This window comes from Aptenodytes patagonicus, chromosome 5 (assembly GCF_965638725.1).
Source record: "Aptenodytes patagonicus chromosome 5, bAptPat1.pri.cur, whole genome shotgun sequence".
NCBI classification, from domain to species: domain Eukaryota; kingdom Metazoa; phylum Chordata; class Aves; order Sphenisciformes; family Spheniscidae; genus Aptenodytes; species Aptenodytes patagonicus.
Genome location: NC_134953.1, coordinates 36869543 through 36896975, shown reverse-complemented (window position 1 = coordinate 36896975; position 27433 = coordinate 36869543). Strand labels below are relative to the sequence as shown.

Below are 27433 nucleotides of genomic sequence, written 5' to 3'. Positions count from 1 at the left end.
TGATGATACCATGCAGTTCAAAACTAATTTTTAAAATTTTATTTGAATTACATGATTTATATAAGGTTTTTTAAGTTATGGAAGACTTTTACCTGAGTTTTAAAATAAATGCAGGTTTTGAGGACTTATACCTGATGAGGCAGCAGCTTTCCACTTTGTTGTACTGGCCTCACCACATCTATTCTAAGCGATGAAAGGCAAACTCAGGGAAAGAGAAGCATGTTCATGATTTGTGTGTACTTACCGCTTTAAGGACTGTTGAGCAGGGGTTAAATATCCCCAAATATCTGCAGTTTTGCTATGCAAATTTGGAACTTCCTAAAATGGTTAGTAGTGTCCATTTCCTTTTTCATGATACTGAAAAAGAGGGTATGCTATAATGGAATATCGCTGTACTGGCAGCAGGGGTGTAACTGCACTATTTTATAAATGGTTTCTGTTGTTTATGTAAACAGTTGTTGTTCATGTAAATGAATCTCTGGCCTTTCACAGTGTATACTTAATAAAAAAAAATTATCTTTGGAGCTTCAAGGACTTCCATGTTTTCAGTGGTTACAAGTCTTAATAGTTGGGCAGTTAAAAAATTGCCATTAAGAAGTTTTCTGGCAAGTCTGTACATTTCTGGAATATAGGATTTAGCTTCATGAACTCAGAGTTATAAATCATAGCTCTGTCAGTCTAAACAAATTTCTAGTATCTTACATTTGACTGACATTTACCTTATTTTATCGCAAGAAAAGCCAGGAATTTTGAGCTCTTTCTTAATCAGTTCAAATAGGTCCAGGACAGAACTGTCTTCATGTGAAACAAGAGTGAACTGACATCGCAATGAAGTGGCAAAAGGGACAAAATAGTGAGAAGAGTTTGAAATAGACTGGCGTTTTTTTGTCTCCTTTTTTGACATTTTGATGAGAAAATCTGAGAACTTTCAACATGGCATTCTTTTTTCATAACTTCTGAAAGTACTATGACAAATACCAAGGGAAGCAGCAATTATGGGAAAGAATAGTTTTGATTCCCATGTAAAAGCTGAGCCCTTCTTTCTTGAAACTGGTAGTGTTTAAACACATTAGGAGTTGACGCTGATTTCTGTTCTGTTGCCTTGCTTTGACAGTAATATATAATGTACCTAAATCCGTGCATCTACAAAAGACAGGAAGACATAAAACTCATTTTGGTTGGAATGTTTGCCTGTGTCAAGGGACATCAAGCATGGTGTAATCTGCTCAGATGTCTTTGCAGTACTTCAAACCTAAGAATCCACTATCTTTACATTAGTAAATAGGAGTGGAAAAAAGAAACGCGTACTTTTCATTCTTACCTGTATTTATATGATCTACGATGAACAGACATCAAATCATGCAAGGCATTTTGGTTGCTTGATGATTTTCTTTTGTTTTGTTTGTTTGTTTTAACTGTTTCAGCTTACAGGGAAAATGCAGGTAGGCTGCAGGCCTTGATACCAGCAGAGTTTAAACATAACCTTATGTAAATATGCTCTAATTGTTGTAGTTTTAGCTATCGCGCAGAGCATTCACGAGGTCAAGGATGGAATTCTGTAACAGGAACTTAACTTAGAATAACAACCACAAGGACTTGAGCAATTAAGGATGTATAGAATGCTTACAAAGCCTTCAGAAAAATAACATCTGTAGTGGCATCCTGAAGTTCACTATGCCTCGGAATGAGTAGGGGGCACCTACCCAAATGACCACCGAAGACCACTTGGGACCCCCGCGCATGCTTAGAATAGTTTTGCAACGTTAGCAATATGTAAATGTAGTAGATAAGAAGGGTCAATGTGACGTATATGCCATACTAATGAATTATACAAACTTGAGTGTATAAATATGCTAAGTTTTCTGTTTAACCTTACACTCAGTTTGGGGAACTTCCCCCGAGTGTCCGATTCTGCGCACTATCGAATAAAGCAATGTCTCCTTCCTAAATGTAGTCTTTTCTCTGCGTTTCGGGAGTTAGAGTAAAACAATAACACCCTCAGGTGTAACCCAAAACATTCTATCACTGCTAGGTCTTTCTGGAGCCAGCTGATAGCAAGGTGACACTTCACTAGGAGAGAACTGTGTATTTATGCTGCAATTAGCTCCTAAGTTAACTTACATGAGTAACCTAGGGCAGTGACATGCATCCTTTATGCCCAGTGAAAAGGTAATGTGTTACTGAAGAGAAATTATTGCAGGTGCAGTATATAGTTAGTGAAAATAGAATTATAGAATAATAGCTTACACAGAAATTGCAGAGAAATAAAAACACAAATGAAAGAGAGAACAGGAGCCAGAAATGGGAAGGATGCAAATTGGAGGTAACAGGATGGAGAAATTGTGCATAAAGAGGAACAGATACATTTACTGTTTGTTAAAACAAAGACTGAGGTTAAATTGTAGCATAGACGTTGAGGTAATTTATAAGAAAAAAAGAGGTTAAATTCTCTGCATTACAGTCCATTCAAGAAGAGAGCATAAGGTTGCTGAATCTGTCTCCAGCTGGAAGACATCAGACATATTTGAGATGGTAAAGGGAGCTATTCAACAATAATACTGTAATAACTGCCCTACAATGAGTATTAAAAACTGGTGCTTAATTTCTTAGCTCAGGTTGTGTAGTCATGTTTAGATACAAGTTGTTGACAGCCGAATGGATCTCTACAGCACCATACAATGGAGTGTCTGCTTTCTCAGGCTTATGTTATGCCGTTCCTCCATTTTGCCCCTTCCCTTTCCCCCAACAAGGCGAAAACTCCCAAGAAAACTAACAACAAGGCCCTGTAAGAGCACCATTTACATTGTGGAGTCGAGCTCTTAGCAGTTAGGTAATACCAGAATTAAAGTTGTCTTTGCAGCCTTGTTTTGCACTCTGTGTGTGTATGCATTATGACATTGTGATTGTGTGATCATACACAGTTATGTTACAAAACAGCTGCTTAATTCAGGTCACTGGATGGACCTGCTTTAGACATGCCAGGGTCACATATTAGAGGAGGCTGCTGTCCATAGGGTCAATTTGGAAAGTAATGAAGCAGAAGACTGCAGGAAGAGAATATATGATCTGATAGTGAGGATAGTTCATTTGGACTGCCACTGTCTGTAGAGAGTTCCTGTGTGATATTGTGTAAATTCATGAGGCTACAGCTAATTGTGGCATGCAGGAATGCTTCCCAGCTCCTGGTCTGAGTGAGACTGCTCCTTGTTCTACGTCATAATGAGATAGGGACATACACTGTCCCCTCTTGTTCTCCGGTTTCAGTGGGAAGGGCATGTAGGTATGTGGGTAGGAAAGAGCTGCAAAGCATTCCAGCCAACTCCCTACTCTAGATGGTTAGAAGTCAGCATTGAGAATCATGCCCTGGAAATGCATGCCCCAGGGTCTGTGTGAAACCTTTATGGACTACTGGAGAAAAGAGTTTTCAATCGTGTGGTCTGTATACTCCGTGCAGGCAATTGTTTAAACCAGCATTTCCTATCTTGATTTTACAAGTACAAAGGTGGTAGAGGTTCAGGCTGTATTCTGGTATGGTTAAGACTGTGAAAATGTTAGTACTGGTACCTCTCTGTCATTCCTAATGTCTGGCACTGTGGATTAGACATTCCTGTTGTCTGGCACTGTTGATTAGATTGAAATATGCAGATCCTTGCATTTTGATAGGGTTTGTGTACTGTTGCATGAAAGCAAAATGAAACCTTTAGAAACACTGTTTATAAAAACCTAAGGTATTTCCACTTCAGAACTGGAAGAGTAACCTTGTACTGTATTTTTAAATATCAAAGTCTACTCTATTATTTTACTGCCTGCCAGAATCTGCAGCAGTTAAATTCAAGCAAACAATTTATATGGTGGCATATATCTGTTGATATAGTAAAAAGCTTGTATGTATTGTAAATTTTGTCTACCGTTTTGCTTTCATGTCAAAGTATAATGATATACTATATACATATATGTACGTATACACATATATAAATCCTCTAGTTATTTAGTTCTAAGGATCTTGTAAAAAAGCAAGGAAAAGCGTGGAGACAAAGATGATAAGTGTTTTAACTGTCTTAAGGAACTCGTGGAGGTATCTTTCTCTGAATCACTGGAGTTTTGAGTCCACATTTTTTTATTCCAGTAGTGCTGATGGAATTACAGCAAACAATTGTCCACAGCTTCTTACAACCAGAGTTATGAAATACCTTGTAATTCACATAAGGATAGGGCTTAACTTTAAGTTTAGGAATAGTAATGAAGTTGTATTTGGAATGAAAAACAAATTTAACTGTCCTCAAATTAAAGGTTAGCTGGAGGCATTGTTCTGAGATAGATGCTGGTATCACACACAATACTGTTCTCACTTCCTTTTGAAGTATGGATTAAGACAGAGTTTAATCTCTCAGATAGAATGGTGATATCAAATGTAAAGTTGAACATGGATTTGAAAATTTCTTCCTGCCTCAAAAAATGTTTATAAACATGTGTCCATAACTGTGAATTCCAAATACTTTCTCAGTATGAGGCATGTAAATCAGATTTTTTACAAATACCCATATGCCTAAATTGTGTAAGTCTCGTTAAAAGTCATTAAAACTGTTATTTATGTGACATTTGCGCCCATAAACTATGAAGTAGTAATTGAATTGACTGGCATCTAACAGTTTTAGAGATTACTGCTCTTCTGATGTGATACCAGTAATGCTACTTTTAATTGGGGATCGAAGGGCAAAATACATAAGAGGTGTTTTTTATTAAGTGAGTCATCATTTGGGTAAATACAAGTTTTTAGACATTTCAGACTGAAGAAAAACTTCATATCCAAACAGTCCCCATGACTTACTCATGGGGCTCAAGGAGCTTTATGTTGTGTATTACATAATCATAATTCTTTGATAAAGCAGGGGGATACCAAGGGCAATTTGTGGCCCCATTATCTCCTTGAGAGCTGTGTAAGCCTATTACTTCTAATTAAAGATTTTCCTCAAATTTCTAGCATTTATGCATGGCCAGTTCGTACATTTTGTTCTTGTGTGAAGAATGTGAACAATTCTTCTGCCTCCACCTGGATTAGAAACACTTGGCCCCAGTGGGCCAAACACATTAAACTTTTAGACCTGTTCTGGAGAGATTGGGTTTGTGTTCAGTGATTTTCTTTAAAACCTTCACAAGCTTCAGTTATCTTTTTTTGAAGGCCTTTCCTATGATTTTTGTCCTAAAAGTCATTCTGTTCTTCATGACCCAGCTGTCTTATGTATTGGCAGCATGTTTTAACATCATGCTGTTTGCCAATGTCACTAATGAATGGATTTATTTGTTTATTTCTTGGTCCCAAGATTGTTGTTTTGGCCACCTTCCAGAGTCTCCTCTCACTTCATAGCCCTTTCAGTGTGATCAGTTGTATAGCCTCCATACTAATACTGATCTACTCCACCTGAAACAGAGCTTTCCTGTACGGTACTTTATTAAATGATTCTGCAGGGTGGATTAAATCTACTGCATTGCTTTTCTCTGGGAAAAGGTAATAAAAGATGATAGTGTTATGTGATATGAGCTTCCTTCCATCTTCTGCTTTTTATTTAGCTTTTCCATTTACCTTCATGTCTTGCATGCTTATGTGCACAAGCTAATGACTTTGTAGTTTCCTAGATGCTTCACTTGCCTTTTTCAAGTACAATTTGCAGGCTTGTCACAATAGCTTATGCGAAATGACTGACAGTTTCCTTTGTCCACTGTCTCTGAGTCTTTCGCAGTAGGGTTTGTCTGTTTTCTCCAGTTCAAGAACGTTACACTCTCTCTCACCCAAAAGACACCTGCCAAGGAGGAAACACAAGATTTACGGTCTGTTTTCTCCTGCCCACTCTGACATTTGGTACTTTTTCATCCTCTTTTGGCATGCCATCTAAGCCAAAATGGTGAGAGGGAAGGACCTCCAGAGACTTCATTGACTCTTCCTAAGATACATCTTCAGATTAGGCAGGATGAATCAGCTGTTGAAGCTCCTTACCTCTTCTTGTAGTATACAAGATACCAATATGATCAACTTTATTCTAGGTGATATATTTGGGGGTAGCTAAAATGATGTGAATGAATCTCACTCATTCTGTGGTGCATGCAAAATCAAAAGTTTTCATTACTTTAAAAAGACAAGTATTTTTAATGAAAAATATTTTCTACTGCTCATTCGTCACCCTCAGAATGAGATTTAAAAATAATATTTGGTATTCGAGTCTGTTTAGTACTCAGAGGTTTTTATACTTGCTTGTGAAGCCCAAAGACTGCTAAAGAGGACTGAGTCTTTTCACTGTGAAATACTAAAAAAATCCCCAAAACATTTGATAGAAAAACTGGAGTGAGGCTTGAGTATGCAAGCTTATGGAATTGGTGAACTTGTGAAATTGGTGTACAACTCAGACAAGGAACAGCTTGTAAGAAACTATTCAACAGAGAATTATTTTAAGAGCTAAGAGGGAAAAAAGCATTAACTAATAAAAATGCTGAGGATGTTTGCATGACTTAGCCTAAAATATTTTCTGTTTATAATTACATGATGATTGTAAGACTATAACTTAAGCAATAACCCTTCGTTCTTGTGATTGTTACTCTATTGCAAAGTCAGTAACCTCCATTCGCTTAAGTCTTCAGCTAGCTATTTTTTTTCTGTAAGGCTCTGTTCTAATCCTTCAGTGAAACTATGTTAAAAATGTTGGCTTTAAAACCTGTGAGATTTGATTCAGATGTGAAGAATGTTCTGAAAAATAGGAAGAAATGTCATAGAAATTTTTTTTGTGGTCCAGATAATAAAAAAATGACCCTGAACATAATGCCATTTCTTCTTGCCAATCTTTTTTTCATTTCCTGTAGCTCAAAAATAGCTTTTCTTCACTCTTAGTAACAGTAATGTCCATGTTGATTATAAACACTGTGTGGGCATTAAGATGCCTTTAACTACACATTTGCTTGCTTTAAAATGCTGTTGCACTTAGTGATCATCCAAAGCACCAGGAAACTCCTCTTCAGTGCACTGTTCCAACAGGCTTTGTTCAGTAAAAGCTTCAGTGTGCCCAATGCAGACTAGTCCTTAAACACACAGTCTCCAGAAACTTTCCTCCTTCTCAAGATAAAAGTTAGTAAGAATAGCATTTAAAACACAGCATTAATATAAAATAAATTTATGTTTATGAATAAGCTAATAACTTTTACTGTTTTCAATTTAGTTTTGATACTTTTGTGGTTGTTAGATCACTTCCCTGAATTAGGATAGTAAATACATTTCTATTACCAGCACGGATTTGACATACATGGTCTTGCTCCAGCTAGTTACATAGGGAGAGGGGAGGGAGGCGAGGGAAGGCTGTCTCCGGTTTAAGCAGCATTTGTGGAAGAAACTGGAAAAGGGAGGATTTCTTGTGAATTCTAAATTTTGCTCCCATGATAATGAATTTGCCATGTACCCCCGTGAAGCCAGGTTTACTTGCAGTCTGATTCTGGAGCAGAGGACACTTGCGTAAGCCTTCCTTAAAGTCGGAACACCACTGTTGTCTTTTTGTTTCTTTAATTTCCACAAGCCCTTAGTAAAATCAGTTTGTTTTATTCCTGTAGGGGAAGTGAGGATGATAGTATAATAACGTACAGTAAGTACATTTTTTTCCCAGTCATTTTAATAAATCTACATCTGCGTGTGTTCCAGGAGACAATTTTTGTTGGGTGGGTTTCTTTTTTTTTTTTTTCCCCAGTAGAATTGCCCTTCTGTGTTCATCATATGTGACACCTTGTGATAAATCTTCACGGCTTCTCTTCACTTGAGGCTACTCTAAGAAATGACTCATGACTTTCCAATGTGTATATAACCTTTATCTATCCCTTTTAATATATTTTCTCTTTTAGATCTTAAGAATCACTGTCCTGGTCCCATTCAGTAGAGTCCATTCGTAATGACAGCTGTTCCTTAAGCTGATAACAAGATCAGGGAGCTACTACTGCTCTTTGCCCTAGGTATTTTTAACTGAAGCAGACTCTCTAACCTGTGCAGTTTTTATCTGTGGGCCCATATCAAAACCATTTCCTTCATTTCAGCTGTGACTTTCTTGCACAGGGTCTTAAGTGCCTTAACCTCTGTAATGTTAAGGACCTTTCATTTGCAATTCTGTAGTCTGCCTTTCACTTCCAGCTCTGTAACCTTTTGGGTGGTTATTTTAAATGTATTTTCCAGAGCCTCTGCGGCAATGTTTTTCCATTACTGTTGTCATAATGTTTTTCTCATGGTCTTGCACCTACAAACCCTGATACTATTGTTATTTTGCATTCTTTTAGGAATGACAATAAGCATGCTGTGCCTGTTGCATTTGTCCACGATTAACTTTATGTCTCAGACACCAGTTTAACAATTATTTCCTTTGCCATTCAACATTCAAAGAATCTTTTTGTGCTGTTGTTTTTTAGAACAGCATAGTGCATTGGAGATGACATCTGCCTTACGCAGTCTAATTTTTTGTCTATTTTATAAATTCTTCGTAATAGGAACATTTTAGTTCTTAACATAGCAGCTTTGGCTTTTTCTGATGCTTCCTGGAGCCAGTTGGTCAGACATACCTACTGTTTTTTTTCCTACAGACCAAAATGTGTTGAATTCTTTGGGATTTACTGCTCTTCTAACCATTTAGATTTGTAACATTTATGTGTCGGAGCATGATCTGCCTCCTAAACAGAACTGTGGACTGAGTAACTTTATTTCACAAATCATTAGTGCTTAAGAGTTAATTCTGTATTCCATAGACTAGGAGGACTTTTTTGTTTTAGGTCTTCAACATGAATCCAGTCTCATTAAGGATTTCCATAGACCTGAAAAATTGCAGTAACTTCTTTTTCTTCAGTTTTAGATCACTCTCAGTTCTTCATAGCTATTGTTTGTTGTTGTTTTCTAACCTGAATTTACAAGAAGCATCTTCCACAGTTTTCATTTTTGCATGGAATACTTTTTTAAATGTTTTATAATAAAATTCATAATTGTCATAACATGCTATATCATAATCATAAAATTGTATGGTCTTTCCCCTTCCCCCCAGTAATATTTCCAACTATATACAGCTAATCAAAGTCTGCTCTGCTTAAGATTTTCATAGTCTCTCACCCAGATTCCTTTCTGGCAAACATGCCCTCAGCTCTTCCTGGTTCCCTCCTTAGTAACTACGAACTGTTAGATTTGGAAATGGTGCAACAGATCTTGATGGGATGCGTATACATAATTCAGTAGGATTTATGTATGCATGTGTATTTATGTATGGATTATAAATCTGTTAACATAGTAAAATTGAGTCTTGCTGAATTCATAAATGATATGCTTGTGGTCATTTTGTTTACTTTAGATCTCAATAAGTCTCTCAGCACTGCCATTCATGGCAGTATTTGGAGAAGTGGCATTGAATGCATTATATGCTGAATAAATATTTCTGTAAATAGGGCTTCTCATTACTTTCTGGGGACCAGATTCTGTTTTCTAGCAGAACCCTAGCACTGTCAGCACTGTACAAGGTCATCTCTGAAGGCAGTTTTGTCTGCTGTGGGCTCTGTTTTGATTCGCAGTTGATGAGAACACCAGACCATGTCCTCAGTTTACCCAGTGCTATTAAACAACTGCAGATAGAGTAGTTTTGTAGTAATTCAGTAGATAGCAGACAAAGTGTAAGTAATACATCCATCAATTTTAGAGCATTCATCATGTAATTTCATGCAGGAATATACAACTGTCCCTCACTCATGCTCCTTTATGATTGCTGTCAAGAATTAAAAATTAAAAGGTAGACAGCTTCAGTCAGCAAGATTAGAAGGTGTGTGCCTTAGGCCTTGTACAAAAAATTCATTACAGAAACCTTCACCCTTCCAAAGCGATATAAAGCAGCAGCCATGCTTCTGTCATGGAATACTCAGAGCTTGGCAGCTAGGTTAGGGAGTAAACAGTTTGATGCCCCTCCTAAATCAACAAAAACATTTGGGAGAAGCCATAGATGTTTCAACAGCTTGTTTTTTGGGTTTTTTTTTGTGGTTTTTTTTGTGTTTGTTTTGTTTTGTTTTAAGCTGAAGTAATTTCATAACTTATTTCCTGAACTGAAGCTGCAAGTTAGCATTTCTTGTATCAGACTATTAGCGTTTTCCCAGTAACTTTATTCTTGGTGTTGAGTGAGGCTTAAAATAATTTCCTGAAACTGATTCCTAGGTTTGAAGTCAGAAGCATTTAGTGATCTATTCTAGAAGATGGCTACAAGTGATAGACCTATTTTTATTTTTCTTAGATTTCCTGGAGCCCTTTTTTTGATATGCTTGTTTTTTTAGGAAGGGGAGGCTAGATTTCAGGAAATGCTGTGAAGCAGATCTCTGAGGAAGCATTCATGGTAAAATAAATAATACTCAATGGTAGTACACCAGACATTAAAGAAAGATGATGTATTGATTGTAACAAGAATGCCAAAAAGAAGGTGGGGAAAAATCTGAGAATGTGTCTTTTGGAAACAGGAAGGTACTCACTGTACACTTTCCAAAATAGGCCTTGCTAAATTCAGAAATGCTGGGGAAAAGATTCTGGAAAACAGGGGGCTTTCAGGGTGGCCAGGGGCCTAGAGTGGGTGACCTATGAGGGTTTGTTTAACCTGGGGAGGTGGAGGCCAAGGGTCAATCGAATAGAACCTACAGCTTCTTGAGAGATAGTTACAGAGGTAATGGTGCCAGACTCTTCTTGGTAGAAACAGTTAGCACAACAAAAGGCAATAGCCACAAGTTGCAGCAGAAGTTCAGGTAGGACATGGGGGGGGGGGATTTATTAAAAGTGTAGTGCAACACTAGAACAGAGATGCAATGAAATTTCTGTCCTTGGAGGTTTTCAAGACTTAGCTAGACAAAACTATGACTGACCTGATGTAGTGTTGGTCTTATTTTTAAGGAGGAGACTGATACAAATGATATGCAAAAGTCCTTTTCAAACAATGTGTTTATGGTTTTTTTCCTCATGTTAGACACCAGCTGCATTCATATAAGAGTCATCTTTTCTGGGTAATTAAATGTTTTAACGTGTGCATTCATACTCTGCAGTAACAATCTCAAATTTCCAGAGAAGAGTTCCCTCTCTTCCTTAGTGGCTTGCTTGCTGTTAAAAATATGTAGTGTTAGTATTTGAGAAGGATTTTTAGTGTAAAAGGGTTGCAGATACCTCATTCTGAATCTACGAATTTCTCCAGAATGCTAATGCAGGTTTCTTGCATGAAGTATCATGCATTAAATGGAGGTGAAGCATAGCAACATTGCAAATGGATGCAATCAATCTACATGATTTAATCTGATACATTTCCAGATAGGCAGATAAACATTTAAAGCCCATTTTTCAAAGTGTGTGTTTGCTCTGTAGTGTGCTCTTTTAAAACTGTGTTGACTTTTTTTTCCCCCTGAGAGCTAATAGGAAGATTTTCAGGAGTGTTCCAGATTTCTTCGAAATAACAACATAGTCATCTTGTATTTACTCAATTTCTTTGCTTGTCTTGCTTATATATTATTCTGTGAGACAAATAAGGCAAATAAGTACCTGTACCTAAGAACACCTTCAGAGATCATATCATAATAGTGTTAGAAGCAATGTTAGTTTTATTCATATTGTTTTATTCAGTTTCTAACCATTGTTCGTGAGTTGATGTACTTAAGAGTTGGTAACTGATGTTCTTGAATCTTTATTAAAGCCTGCTATTCTGAGTCTTGGAGAAAAGTTACTCTATTCTGCATTGCAGGTTAGGAGGAAGTATTCTTGTAGTCAGCCTTTGTAAACTCTAAACCACAAGTAAAGAACAAAAAAATGTTCTGGAGCTCTTTCAGCCTTTCCATACTCTCTACATAGAATTGAAAGTAGCAGGAAATCTAATTGACAATCACTTTCTTGTCTGTCAGCAGTCCGTTGCAGTTGGAGTTCACCCTGACTGTATGTGCAGAACAGTCAGTACCCATTATAATTAATCATTCTCACTGTTTCTGTAGATTCTTGTACAGAACTTTCTTAACCTAAGGAACTTCTTCCTGCTGATAATACTAGCATTAGCACTAATATCCATAAATGTTGCTAATTTAATTAGTCACTAGTTGATTAAGAAGTTTCAGGTAAATACTGAAGAATGTTCTTTTTAATGTTATTGGTAGCTGGTTGGTTAAGGCAAGGTTTCTGTTATAGGGCAAAATATGTACCGCAAGATGCAATTACCATCAGTATACTGAGTGCAAACAGCCCATTCAGTTTGTTGCTTTGAATGGTTTTTTACCTCTGGTATAAGAATCAAGGGAGGGAGCAAGTTGAATAGTACAATTGGAATTAGTTCGATATTCTACCTTTTTTTTTCCCCCTTTATTTTGTATGGTAGCCCATCCTGCTGTTTTCAATAGAGAACTCATACATAAGAGCATCATATTCTCTGTCTCTTAATCTTTTAGTATAAAAGAAAGATACATGCAATTTTGTTAAGTTGTGTGAATAGTTTCATTCTTCATGTTAATCCTGTCTGATTTGGGGGCCATTGTGTATCTCATCATCTGCTCACTCTGTTGTGTCTATGTTTGATTTTTTGGGCTTCCAATTATCTTCAAATTCCACTTGAAACCATTTTCAGAATCACTTTCCCATTTGGTTTTAGGTTTTAATTAGATATACAAAAAATGTTCTAAAATATTTGTGGTCCTTGTGGTAGATACAGTTAAATTACTTTTGATAACATAAAAAGATACACAGGTTCTATCCAAATGTACGTGACCGCTTTTGAAAGGTTGCCCAGAGAGGTTCTGTTCAAAGCTGGATTGCACAAAGTCTGGCACAACTCGTACCGCTTTGAGCAGATGGCGAACTAGATGACTTCTCGAGTTCTTGCGTTGGGTTGGTTTATTTTTCCCTGGAATACTGTCTGTATGTAGGAATTTTTGCAGAGCACCTGGAGATGCCCCTTCTTTGATGCATACTTTGGTTATTATGCTTTTGCAGTTATTTGCTTAGAGGAAATTAACTTTTTGCCTCCTGACACTTGTTTCAGTGGGCTGAAACTGCCCTCTCTTGACTGGTTTTATTCATTTTGTATTTCTGAGTGGTTTAGGGCAGATTTGGGGAAGGCTGAGATTTGAGCCTTCTCAAACCCAGAGCAAGCAGGAGCCAGTAGAAGTGGGTTCCTTAATTTCCACATCCAGACCTAAGCTTTTTTTGTGAAAGAAGGTGCTCAAGCACAGCAGCATTGTTCTTTACAAGAGAAAGGTGTTCTGTGTTTTCTTCTAACTCTCTAATTGCCATTATTTTCTTTAGCGGAGTGTGGGCAGAATGGTTTGAGTGTCCCAAGACTGGAAACTTCTCTTCTGATACATCTTCACCTTCAGGGAAGCCAGGTGTCCAGAGGGCTACTCTGCTGCTTGCAGCAAGAGTAATAGTTATGATGATTTGATATATATGTGATATGATATGATATCATAATATATATCATATATTATTCATTATTATATTATATCATAACATGACATATTATGATAATTTGATAGAGAGAGATATATAGTAGTAATATGATAATTTCCATCTTTCATTATACCCAGAATTCTAGCAATTTCCACCCTGGATTCCTTTGTTATAAAGTCTTCTTCCTTGGCCTCCTTTTTCAGCTCGGTCAGATGGTGAGCTCATGCTTCAACACTTTTGACAGGAAATCTTTAAAAGCTTAGCTGTAACCAGACTCGCAGATCTCTGTGTTTTTGAGATTGGATTGCTAATTTGGGTTTACAGTTGTATTTATGACATAGCTAGATGCTTGATTATGTGATAAATGTGCTTAGTGTGTTTGTATGTACAAACAGTTTGATTTGCTTAAAGATCTCCTAATTGCAGTTATTTTGCTCCCTAATCTGAAAATTATTCTCCACTACTAATAGGACCACCAAGATAAAACACTGTGGGTATGGTTTACTCATGCTCTTATAGTTGATCTTAACAGGTAGCAACCTTACATATTAAAATGCAATGTTCTAAGTGTCTGTAAGTTTGAGAATGATGTATACTTTCAGAGCATTCAGGAATGTAATAGGAGAATCCCAAAGGTGTCCAAATTGGGGACCCTCCTACAGGTTGTGTCAATATGGTAGCAGCTACTCCAGGCTCTATCTCAAGCTGGGAACTTCCAGCTCATCTTTGTCTTCCTGCATGGACGTGAATGTGTTTTGGCCTCAAAGCTCTGTAGTAGGCACAGGTGTGGGAAGAATGTTACTAGGCCAGCATTTGCTGCCTGAACAGTCATTTCTTACCTTCCTGGAGTAGAAATGGTTGCCCAGAAGGCGGCATTGTGAAGGCTGGCTGTGAGTCTTAGTTGCAATGTGGTGACAGGGTATTCTAGAAGAAATTTCCATTTTTTAAATGAAAAGGCAATTACAAAATAATTCAGAAAGGCAAAAAGCCCGTGAATAACACAACAAAAGGGCCACACGTGGTAATAAAATTTAGCTCAAAGTCTAGAGAAAACCTTGAGTTTTTGTCACCTTGGCCACAAACAAGCTACCTGATGGTATTTCACTTTCTGTAACTAGCAGGCTTATTGGTTTCAAATGATTACATGTTATAATTGAACATACTTCTTAAATATACCAACATTCCTTTATCATTTTTCATTTAAAACAATTTCAGTGATACCATGTTCTAGTAATGAAAGTTTCTCTGTGGTCGCTTACACCATGGGCTTCAGCATTTAGGACCTAATTTCAAATCCACTGAAACAGCTGGAATGATTGCCACTAACTCCGCTGATTATATCTCAAACCCCATATGTCCCAGTTCTTATTTACTGAGTTTTACCATTGTTCATTATCATCTTGAACAGTAAAGAACAGGTGGGGTACCAGTGCGCAGTACACTAAGGTGTTACAGCAAAGACAGGAAGTAGATACACAAAGTTTGTCTTTGTCACGAGGCAGTGTTTTCTGAATCATTTGAGGCTAGCTGTTAAATTTAGAGTCAGTATTTTTCTGGCACCGTTCAGAAAAATATCTTTTCTGCAGTTGACAGTGTTTAGTGGTATTTCACCTTAATTAAGAACTGGAGAATTTGGGATACCAAGCTGTATTTTTCTTGTGCTTGCTTTTTAAATGTCAGCAATCTTCCATGAAATATAATTCTTCTTGATTAAATTATTTAATTCCAAGTTACTATTGTAGTAGACATAATACTAAAAAGTAGTGTGACCCTTTTCCCAAGTACGTTTTGCCAAAGGCAATTTTGTCTTTTATGTTTTTGTTGTTTGCTAACATATGTGTCAAAAACAAAGTATCTGATTCTGCCTAAAAAACCCAGTGTTCATTTCTGATCTTCCCCAGCGGGATATGTAATTTTTTTTGTCTTTGGGCCAAAGAGAGCTGGGCATCTTGTGCAGGATTATCCCCTTCTGGATAACTCAATTACTTTCAGGTTTTGTAAGTTGATACTACACCCACTGGGAACCAGATTTCTAAAAAGACAGTATTACTAGTAATCTACCAAAGTAAATGGCTGCATTTCAAAAGGAAATGTTTAGATTGTTGTCTACTGCTAATGACCAACTTATTGTCAGCATGGTTATAGCATTGGGAAAATTTGTCCCAGTTACATATTCCGAGCTTCTGAAACTATACTGGTGCCTCCTGACATAAGATCACCATGAAAACTTCCCTCTACCAAGTGTGTAATAACCACTTCAACACCAGTCTTCTGCCTTCCCCCATCACTGAAGGACTCGCTGGGGATAATAACAGAAGTTTGGATGTTAGTAACTGCTGGGCTCAGGGTTGTTTTTTCCTGCTTCTCTACCTTATAGGATGTCTGGAGTTAACTCAGATTAAGGCATTCCGTTTTCCTGATACTTCACTAAATCTGTTGCTCATCAGCCTCATGGAAGTTTTATTCTTGTTTTGTTTGTAGCCTAAGTTTTGTTGAGATAGGACTTTGAAGTTTTATGTCACTTGGAATTTAAACATTACAGAAGTTCTCCCTATAGCTCTGTAATTCTTGGCCTCGAGGTTTTGGTGGTTTTTTTTTTCTTGTTGATTGTTTTCCAGTGAGTGATCTGGTTTGGATGAGATCTGTATTAAGATTACCAATTAATTAGGCGAGAGAACTGAATTGTATCTAACCTTTCAGTATCATGCTTAAAATATTATGGACTAATGTTCTTTTGTCTTAATATTAGGAACAGCACCTAAATAAATGCATTCTAGGTCAATATTAGTGCAGCAGGAATAAGTACTTCATGAGCAGCAGATTGGTAATGTGTGCACAAATCTCTGGAGGTATCTGAATGGAACTATTTCCTCAAGATGTTTCAGATCTGTAAACTTTTTAAATAACAAAATACAAGCTTTGCAAATTGAACTTTGTGTGTAATTTGGAGCTTCTAATGAGACCAAAGTTCCTCAGCTGTGCAAACAGAGTGTTTGCATGTGCACTGTACAATGCTTTTTGATGATACAGTGAAACAGCCATTTCTCAAGATACACCTCACCACTGTTGGACCCCACATCCTCAGAAGCATGTTCTCAAGTAGTGTTGAAGCATGTTCGAGTCCAAAAACTTAGGTATAGTCATTTAATACCCTGCAGGTTGTCTGCAAGACGGCAAGATGCAAAGAGGAGACAGAGCATCTCTTGTGACTTCTTCGAAGGCTCTCTTTCAGAACACTACAGTCATAGCCATTAATTTTCATTTCTAGTGCACCATTTGTTTTCTCTAGTTAGGGTGGTAAATAGAGGGAGAAATTCGAAGAATGTTGTTGCTGCAATTCTTTCTCTATACCTGCAGATTCAGTCCACCTTTGCTTGTGAGCATTCCCCTGTTTTCATGGGAAACCCTTTCTCACCACTTGGAAACCAATTCTTTCTGTCCCTATAGGATGATTGCTTCATTTAATACCAGTTTAAATAGCTATGCCTTGTGGCCGACTGTAACAATGATGACATTCAGATTTGTTTTGATTCTTTAAGTTTACCTTACAGGTATGAAATAATCTAAGCTGCAGTTGGGAAATAAATCATTCATATGTCAAAAGATGCAGCTGACTTTATAGGGATATATTTTTACTGCCAAATGCAACAAATGTAGCAGTCTTGTTTTCTGGTTTCTGGCAGTGATGAGCAGAAGTGTCTGCAGTGTTCCTGTTCCTGTTCACACACACCTGCCCATGTGCCTTCCTAACTGTCCTGGTTTCGGCAGGGATAGAGTTAATTTCCTTCCTAGTAGCTGATACAGTGCTGTGTTTTGGATTTAGTGTGAGAACAATGTTGATAACACACTGATGTTTTAGTTGTTGCTAAGTAGTGCTTACACTAGTCAAGGACTTCTCAGCTTCTCATGCCCTGCCAGTGAGAAGCTGGGAGGGGACACAGCCAGGACAGCTGACCCAAACTGGCCAAAGGGACATTCCATACCATGTGACGTCATGCTCAGTACATAAATTGGGGGAAAGCTGGCCAGGGGGGCCGCTGCTCGGGGACTGGCTGGGCATCGGTCGGCAGGTGGTGAGCAATTGCATTGTGCATCACTTGCTTTGTATATTATTGTTATTATTATTATTACATTATTATTTTATTTCAATTATTAAACTGTTTTTATCTCAACCCACGAGTTTTTCTCACTTTTACTCTTCCAATTCTCTCCCCCATCCCACTGGGGGCGGGGGGGAGTGAGCGAGCGGCTCTGTGGTGCTCAGCTGCCAACTGAGGTTAAACCATGACACTAACTTTTATATTTCTAGCAAGAGATGGGCAGAAAGACTGTAGTTATTGCTCACATGTTCTGCCTGGTCTGGCCCTTTTTTCAGTAACTGAGAGTGGTGGATGTAGTCTGGTCTTCTGTTACAGGTATATATTTGGCTCAAGAGCCCGTTATATTTGGTACTCAAGACAGTGTACACCCACTGCTTAATGATTCTGTGCAGACACATTCATTCTTGCCCTGTTTGGTAAAACACAGTCTCTACTCTGAAACATTATTTAGGAAACTGACATTTTACTATTTTTGCCATTACAAAAGAGATATTCTGTGCGGTGTCTCAAAATGAATAGTCAAAAAAAAAAGAAATAAAAATAGCTCTTTTTTTGGTAAAGGGTCTTGCTTTTACATTCCTGTGTTTTGTCTTTTATGAATTGCGTGAAGTGTAGTGTGGCATGCAAAGGAAAAACAAAAGCATGTTTTATTTTTGTCCTTTAGATGTAAAATAAGAACAGAAGAATTCCCAAACTGTTGTAAAAACTGCAAAGAAAAGTGGCTAGATAATGAGAAATATTAAGAAGGATCATACAAACAGAACATATGTTAGGGTACAAAGGAGATTTGTAGATTGCAGATTTGTGACCTAGACTTGTTCTCCTTAAAATAAATGGATTTTCTGCTTTTTCTCTATAGAAAGCATATAGTACTGAAGGATTGCATTGGCAGTTTGACATTGCAAGTCAAACTAAAATAAGATGTGACAGGTAATGGCGTGAACCACTAGTCAAAGTACTGTATATTTACTTCTAGTGTTTTACTGAAAACATGCATGCCAGTCTGTGTGTATTACAAACTTAAGTAACACTCATTTTAGACAGAGAGGGTCCCTTTTGGAGTAGTGAGGCAGGGTTAGATAATTTCTTCCTATTTTGTTTATTCTTATTTCTGGGTTTGGTGAGGTTTTTCTAAATTGAGGTGTCCCTTGCCCTGCTAGAAAAGTAGGGCCTGAAAAATGTCTGTAGTTACATCCCTGTAGTGGTTTAAATAGAATACAATAGAGTGGAGAAAATGAGATAACATTGTATCAGTCAATATTGCTTGTTTGTTTGGAATAGAATTTAAACATTTTTCAGTTAAAAAATTATTTGGAGAAATTTGATTTCTCAGTTTGTCATTGAATTGGATCATTCTTTGTCCCTCAAAGTCTGTTTAGTGGAAACATTACTTTTGTAAAGGGGAAGAAATGTCTCAGTCAGAGTTTTTGACCTTGTTTAGTTGAATGATTTTTAAATTTTTTAGATCATTTTATAATTGAAACTGATTCAAGAAATCCTTGAAAATATAATTTTAAAACCACTCCTGTATAGCAAAAAAAATATGCTTAGAGTCAAGCATTCACTTGGTGTTCCTTCTGGTGAGTAAAGTGGTGTGCAGTAATTGGGACCAGAATGCAGAAGTATTCAACCTTGCAGCTTATGAAAGTAGTGCGCTCCTTCAATGCAGCAATTGACACAACCAACCTGAGATAAAGGGGTCTATAACAAAATCATTGCGCTATTGAGTTCATTAGAAGTTATGTGGCAATCAGTAAGCAAAGCCTAGAGAAGGCTGATGCAAGCATCAGAGACTTGTTTCTTTCCAAAATGATGCAATTTGTTTTTATGCTGTGTCTACGATTTATGGCAAAATGTAGAAACAAGCATTCTTTGCCATTGTGTAAGTGACAAAAGCTTCCCCGTTGTGAAGATGGTGACTCATTTCTGTTACTAGGACTCCCATGCAATAAGCACTGCTCAATACAAAAAGAAAAGTCCCACACCAGGTACCTTAGAGTAGATCCTCTTCTGCTTTGCAAGCGCTTGGTCCTGTTCAAGTCATTGTTATTTGCAGTCATTAAGAGCCTTTTAGGGGCCATTTTCAAGCTGTGCCCTATTACCTGCTTTCCATAAAACGTAGAACTAAAGGTAACTGTTTCAGAAGATGTACTGTCAGTGATTATTACATTTACATATTACATTACATATTACGTTACATCTTAACGTCCCTCCAGATTATCCTCCATTCTTGTGGACTGCTAATTCTCTTCCCACTGATTTAGAACAGGTTTCATTTTTCTTTTTTCCAGCTGCAAGTGATAAAGACAAAGCGATAAAGACAAAGAGATTGTAATATCTCTGAAATAATTTTTTTTGTCTTGTCTTCAATAGATACGAGGGTGTGTATGTGTGTACATACAGCGTTTATACAGTTGAATAGAAAGTTACAGAGACGGAGTTTAAAACGGTAGAGAAAGTGTTACAGTCATACTCAAGAAAATAAGTGAAGCCAGTCTTCTAAGACTCAAAAATTGTAATCTATCAGACAACAGGCGAAAAAATAATTTTGCAATATTTTTTTTCCTTTTAAAAAAATCATTGTATTTACAGACACAATGGTTATATGGAATGTGTCTGGTATGTTACAATATTTGCAAACAAATCCACCTTACCCAGCAGCAGACTGTTTTGTGGAATTCCTTTTTTATTGGATGAAGCCTGAATGCTTTGGGGATCTTCTGAAGATGCTTTGATTGCCTGCAAGGAAAGGAGAAGGTGCACTGGGAGTTACAAGCTCAGGGCATAGGCCAGGGTAATACTAACCAGTAATTTCTGGGATGTAACAGTAGACATGTGGAATAAGCAGACTGCCAGTCTGCAGGTAGTCTCAGTATTCATAAGTGAGTATGTGAGGAAACGCACACTTTAGTCATGGCAATGTTAATGTATAAAACCTTAGCCAAAACTGGGGTTGTATTGCACATGGAGTAACAATATATTCCATGTTCCAGGGTGTCTGTCTCCTAAATAGGTAGACGCTAATACAATGGTGAATTTATTGCATGAAGTGAATTCTGTCATCTTTTCAGTACATCTTTCCAGATCAGCCTTAATAAGATCTCTATTTTAGTTCAAAAGAGGTAATTCTTTTGAATGCTCTTAAATGACTTTAAATATCTTCTTTTATCTAAAGGTCTGTCCTTTTAAAGACTAAAATAGTCTTACCCCAAAATATCCCTTTATATATTTTGTTAAACATATTCTTGTTACTTCAAATTTCATAGGAATTATTGTACTAAACATAAAATTAACAGAAAACAGCATGTAATAATACTCACAGAAGTCTGACTCGTTTAGGTTTTTTGCTAATTAACACCATTCTCTAGCTTAAGCAGTATATGGCATAATGCTTATTCACTAGAAACAACCACGTTTCACAAAGATTTTTTTTTTAAGGTTTTGGGGTTTTGTTTTTTTTTTTAGTTCAACTCTCAGGGTTTCTGTTCCCCACGTAAATTATTGACAAGCTGTTCTCTGTTCAGATAGTCTCTCTTACATATAATGAAGGGACTCCCCTGTAGGAAGACCTCCATTTCCTCTTAATGGTTTGTACGGCATTTCCTGTGTCCTATTCAGTACATTTGAACAATCCCAATTTGGGAGTATTTGTTCAGCAGCCTTTAGAAATTGGCTGATGTGTTAGTTGGCTCCCTGCTCTTGCTGGCAGAACTTTGGCCTTGGATATAACAAAGCCAGTGCGGAAAAACTACATTAGAAATCTGCGGTAACAAATTCTAGTCATAGAAATGGGGGCTGCAATTCACAGTCATTTTAAACAGCTCTAAATGCAGCTTTTATTGACAGCAACAGTGCATGCCTGCCCCATCTGCCTTTTCCTACCGCCTTCCTTGTACCAGTACTAGCATGTCAACTATCTGGCCTGGTAGCAAGTTGGACTAGAATACTGAACCACCTCAAAACTAGCTTGGCAACCAAAAACCGAAGTCTTCAACTGCTTCAGTTCATTGAACTTTGTCATCATGCTGCTGCTGTATGATCACTAGTTTTGAAGTGAGGACATACATGTGGAGGTTTGATGGTAATCCGCAGTTGGACTGAAGGTAAACTGAAGCCTCTGTGTGCCCCATGAAATTCACTTATGAAAAGTAATCATGCTTTTTTTTTTTTTAGATACAGACTTAGGGTATTTACTAGTCTTAGCTTATGTGTATCACAAGACATTCTGTTTGGTGCAGATGCCTCTAAATTAAGCCCAGTGACTTCAGTTAGATTAAAGAAGGTTGTCCTGTTCTGTACTGTGAACTGGGTTCAGGAGGAGTGAGTGTTTCCACAGGACATAAAGGCCCTGCAATAGCAGAGAAGACAGGCCCACATGGTCCACACAGTCTGCTAAGAAATGCAAAAAAATTTCTGGAATTCTTCGCCAGTATGACCTAGGGGGAAAGGTCTTTCTCATCTGAGATCTCGTGGTCAGTCTGTCCTTGAGCATGGCAGCAAAATGCAGTAGGTAGACAGCTTTAAAAAAGGTGGATAATTTATATGATCTCAAAGTATCTTTCTGCTCTTTCGGATGCCATGACCTGCCTCTAATACTTCATACAGGGAGATCCATCTACCCCCTCAAAACCACCTCTCTCTGTGTTTTTTCTGGACATTTGTACAGGGAGGGGAAAAAGGTCCCTTTAAGTCACCACTGAAGTCTTGAACCGTGACGTTTAATTGCAGGCACTGCCTTTATTCCCAGCTGCAGTGTTACGTGCATTTGCCAGACTGTGCAAGGACGGTGGAGAGAGAGCTTGAGTAGGGGAAAGTCCAGAGGCTCACAGATTCCAAAGTCACAGGCAAATACCCATACCCGTACCTGTCCAGTCTGCTGTCTTACAGAGTAACAGTGACTTTGTATATATCTAAATTGTCTTGGTGCAAATGAAAATATGTTTTCCAGGTAGGAAGTTGAATCACTGTCATGGGTGTGTTTAAAAGAGGGATAAATTAGGGCCTTTTCAAACTTAAACGCAGCGATTTAGTGGATTGCCATTCATTAATAATACACACTGCCAATAATTAGGTCTCACTCATTATCAATCATTTATCATATTCAGGACGGTTAACTCTTAAAAATCTTACCCTTATTAGCTGTAAAGATATACCACAAAACTGCTGTCGTATATTCAACATAGCTTACATATAAATTCATATGTAAACATATACCTATATATATTTATTCTATACATTTATATATAAATATATAACTTTCTAAATTTTTATTTTTTATATATTTGTATATATACTTAGCTGTGTTACTAAATGCTTGTTGGTTATGCCAGTAGTCTTACAACCTTGCAAGTGCATACAGTGTTGCAAAATGCTTATCACAGTTTCTGTTTTCATTATTCTAGTATGCAAATGTTTGGGTTAAAGAGAAGCAAATACTAATTATATCTTCCTTTTAGTATGCAACTCCTTTTTACGTGCAACAGGCCTCTGCCTTGGCTACTTCATGTTGTATTACACTTTCAGTATGCAAAAACTTTAGCATGAAATACTAAATCCCACAAAGATAATTTATAGTTCTTTATGATCTAAATAGTCAAGGCAGTGGGGGTGGGCACAATGGGCGATTCAGAGATCTCTTCTCTCATATATTGGCCTAGGATTGAGATTGGCAGAGGAACATGAGCTAAGTAAGTGTTTTCATTTGTTTTAAGTTCCAAAAATGTTAATCCCTTTTCCTGCATACAACCTATAAGCTTGTTACCAAAAAAGGTGATTAAATATGAATGGTAATATTTGAAGAAGTAGCAGGGATATATCAAACACACACAGTCAGAAAGCTCTTTCACTCTTTTTGTATATGTATATGTATGTCTATGTATGTCTAGGCAAGTCATCTGATACAGTGTTATAATTAAATGTCACCAATTTAACATTGTATCACAAAAATACAGGTTTGACGTTAAGTGTCTGTACCATAGTGAAATCAAATTTAGAAACAGCGTGATCTTCATATTAGCATTGTATTATGTGGATTTGTAACAGAGTCATAAATGATTGGAGTTTCAAAAAACTGTTTATGTTATTCAGTTCAACCTTTTGCAGTGAGTGCAGAATCATCTTTCTTTGCAGTAATTCCATTATTATTTAAATATATTTTTGAACACATCTAATAACGATGTCTCTATCAGTCCTTAAACAGTTTATTCCATTCTAAGTAGCATGCCTTGGGTGGTGTAACTTAAGCTTCTGCCAGAAGGAGCCCTTGTATTTCAGATCGTATGCCTTGGCCAGCACAGTTGCCTTAGCTTAGACGGTTTTTATTTGATTTATTTATTACTTTGTATACCATTTTGGATTGAAATGACATTAAGAGTAGACATAATACTTAGCAGTCAAATTGGGTTACTGGAATATACAATGTTCTTACTACCTGAAATTCTTAGATACCACTCCGGAAGAAATTTGCAAATGATTATTTTTAAATCACAAGAAGTGCAAACTATTCTTTGGTCTCAAAGAGTAAAATGAAATAAAGAAGTACTGAATAAAGACTGTGCAGTTATTAACTAGATTTCTTATTTACTCTAGTATTACCCTGCATTTAAATGGTAGCTGTGTTTTTAATCTTTTCAACCATACTTTGCTTATGCTTCACTTTAGCTGAATTCCTGCAACTGGAAAACTATTTAAATCTTCTGAAAGCAAACTATCTATACCCATCACACTGACTTTCATGCTAGGTGATCAGATTATGGGGGATAATAAAATACTTGAGATACACACCATTTGCCACAACTGTCTGCTTATGCTGCCACAGGAGGACTCATCTGAACTTCTTGCTGAAAGATGAAGGACATCCTTAAAGCAAACCTTTCATTCCCATGAATAATCTCTAGATTAGTTCAATCTGACATAGTGCACAATTCCAGGATATAGTATTGAAAAGCATCCTCAGGAGGGTAGAGTTCAAGCATTTATTCCTTTTACTATGTGGCTTTCTCAGTGCTAAACAAAATTAGACGAATGCAATAAAAATTAAACTCAAGCTATGCTGATGAGCATAGAGGAAAATGAAAAGGCATACAGAGAAGAAATAGTGAATTACCTCATGACAAGAAAAAAATATTTATTTTTTCCTGACAGAAGAGTAAGTGTTGCTTTGCTGCTTTACTACTTTTTTTTTTTCCTTCTTCATTTTTATTTTACTTTTGTGTCTACTTTTCTTTCACTTTTGTCTTGGTTTTCTTTTTTTCTTTACCATTGTTGCTTTTTTGAAATGTTAACCTGAGGGATGGAAGGTACGCCTGTACCCTTGCTGCTTGCCTGTAGCATTTCCCTCGTGTCAGGATTTAAGTGTACATGGCAATTCTTTTCTTTATAAGGATTGTATAAGCTTCTTCCTTTAAATAGGGAAGTCAGGAGAGTGTTAAAAAATTATCATCTATTAGCTGTCTGTTACAAGGATAGATTTCTTTTTCCTAATCAACAGCTCCTGATACTTTTTACCTACAGAACTTAAAAGCATCAATAGTATATTTCTCTAAAATGGAAATGTTAAATTTTTACTCTTAGAAAAGGGGGGAATTTCAGATTTGATGGACAATATAGTTCCTGTATTTAGGAAAGTGTGTGAGTTAACATATTGCAACATATGGGGTCTAATTAAAGGCCAGTATCCATCCCAGTGTGATCCCCGACATACTGAGGTCAAAGCAAGAGCCCCCTGTGGTATGGGTAGATTTTAGTTCAGGTTCTCAAAGTTCAGTAGGTGCTTTGTAAGATAGAGTAGTGAAAAACTGAGTTCAGTTTTTCAGGGTATTTTATAAAGGGATACAACAATTTTTTTGAAGTTGTCTGTCTTCCATTGTTCAGAATGCCTTGCGTTTTCCTCATAATGATAAAAACACCTATGCTGTGAAAGGAGTTGATGAGCCAAGAACATGATTAAATGTTAGGAGGATACTAGGTATTTGGCTCTGCGGTAACTGATTTCATATAAAACCAATGTATTCCATATCATTAGGTGTGGTGTTTAGAAAATATGATATAGAAGGCATATTTTAAAAATGGGATCAGAGTCAATGATCAGTGGATTTATTGTATGAGCTATGAAAAGATATTCTAATGTGGTCCAGCAATTGAGTAAAATTTAGTGCTCTTTTGGGAAAAACTTGCTTTAGTTTAGAGAACATTTTGGATAGAAATATAAATTATTCAGTTGAAGAGAACTTAAATGGTAAATAACAAAATAAAGAACATGGTACAAGTTTTAAATAGAAATGTGAGATTGTGTTTTTGAACAGTTTTTAATATTACTCTTTTTATTGTTTTTTGTCAACAATGTTCTTTTCCCCAAATGCTTTTTCATGTTTTTGTTTCACAACTGTTCTTTGACTTACACACACCGTGCTTTCATATTCTTTCACTGTGGCACTTTGATGTGTGAATAATGGCCTCCACTCTAAAGAGGTGTTTTTATATGTACAATTAAGCATGACACATAAGATGTACATTTAAATATTCTTTAATATTTAAACAGTAGTGGCCAGAGTACATAAACACTCTATTTTTGGAGGTGAATGTGGCAGAGACATTTAAAAAATAAGTTACGTGCATGATTATTAATAGGAGAAAGCAGATGGCACTAATTCCTATGATTCTTTGGGTTCTGATTCATTTTGTATGTGTGCGGTGTCTGAGTGCAGTGTTCTGAATGTCATCTAGTATTCGCATGGGTCATGTCCTTTTTGTGTTATCTGTGTTCTAGTAAAATACATGTGTTACACAGCAATGCAAATTTAGTTGTGCAGTAGCACAGAAAGTAATACTGGTCAGGAGATTTAAAGCCCACCAAAAATGTTAACAGAATTATTTTTCCTCCTTTAAATTTGAGTCAGTCAGTTTTAATAGACATATCTTGTAAGGTGGGTTTGGCTTCATATTCTCTCTCTCTCTCTCCCCCCCACCTCCCCCTCCCCCCTTAGGAAAACCCTAGCTATGACAAATTAACCTGTTGTTATGGATTGCCCTGAAGGCTGTTAAGGCAGACAGCCTTTAGTGCTCTTTTAGTTCTGCTATGTCACAGACTTCTCATGTTACAAGCAACTCAATCTCCATCTAATTTTATGATTAAATAACGAAGTCCTTCATCTATGTACTCTTCATCTTTAGAACGCTTAGAGTCATCTTGTTCAGGGGGTTTGTTCTTGCAAGCAGTGAAAGCCTTATAACCTTTCACGTTGCTTATGATTACAGCTCCCTCTTAGAGCTTTGGCAGATAAATTTACCTTTAAATGTTATTCTAGAGTAACTCTGGAAGTTTCTTTGGTTTAAAATTGCCCTGGAAGCACTAACAGTGTAGGATTCTGGGTTTTGTTTCCTCTGCAGCACTGAAGTTTTTCATAAAAATACTGCTCTAATGATTGCTTAGGCTTGAGGCTAGCATTTTCTCCCTCTGGATTGAGAGCTTTGGATTCACATATTACTGGGTTAGCTCCGAGGAGCCCTTCTGGTCTTGTAGGCAATCTAAGTTCCTTCAGGCTGATGTACAGAAATGGCGAGATACACAATGATGTTCTGAAGACTGTTTTGCAGGATTTGTGGGTGCCCTGAGATCAATTTCTTAACTTTGAGTATCAACAAATGACAGCTTTTTTTCTCTTCCAAGGATTGTTGTCAGGTGCATTCTTAGTCCTGTGGTTAGGAAAGGTAATATATTAATGACCTTCAAGTTTTTCTCTGTCAAGAGTTAATCTTCGGGATGACAGAAGACTGTGCATTTTTGGTACCTTGAGCTACAACATTACCCAGACAGTTTTGGTTTAAGGACTTGCTGTGTCTGTTGGTTTGGAGACCTGTAGTTCTTCCTGTGATTTCAGATCTTCTTGCAACA

At 37.0% G+C, this 27433-nt stretch overlaps 1 protein-coding gene across 8 annotated transcripts in view; it reads left to right on the top strand.

Moving 5' to 3' along the window:
* CTNNA3 (catenin alpha 3) overlaps positions 1–27433 on the top strand; it is a 582319-nt gene that overhangs the window by 438603 nt on the left and 116283 nt on the right. The gene's annotated exons all lie outside the window — the stretch shown is intronic.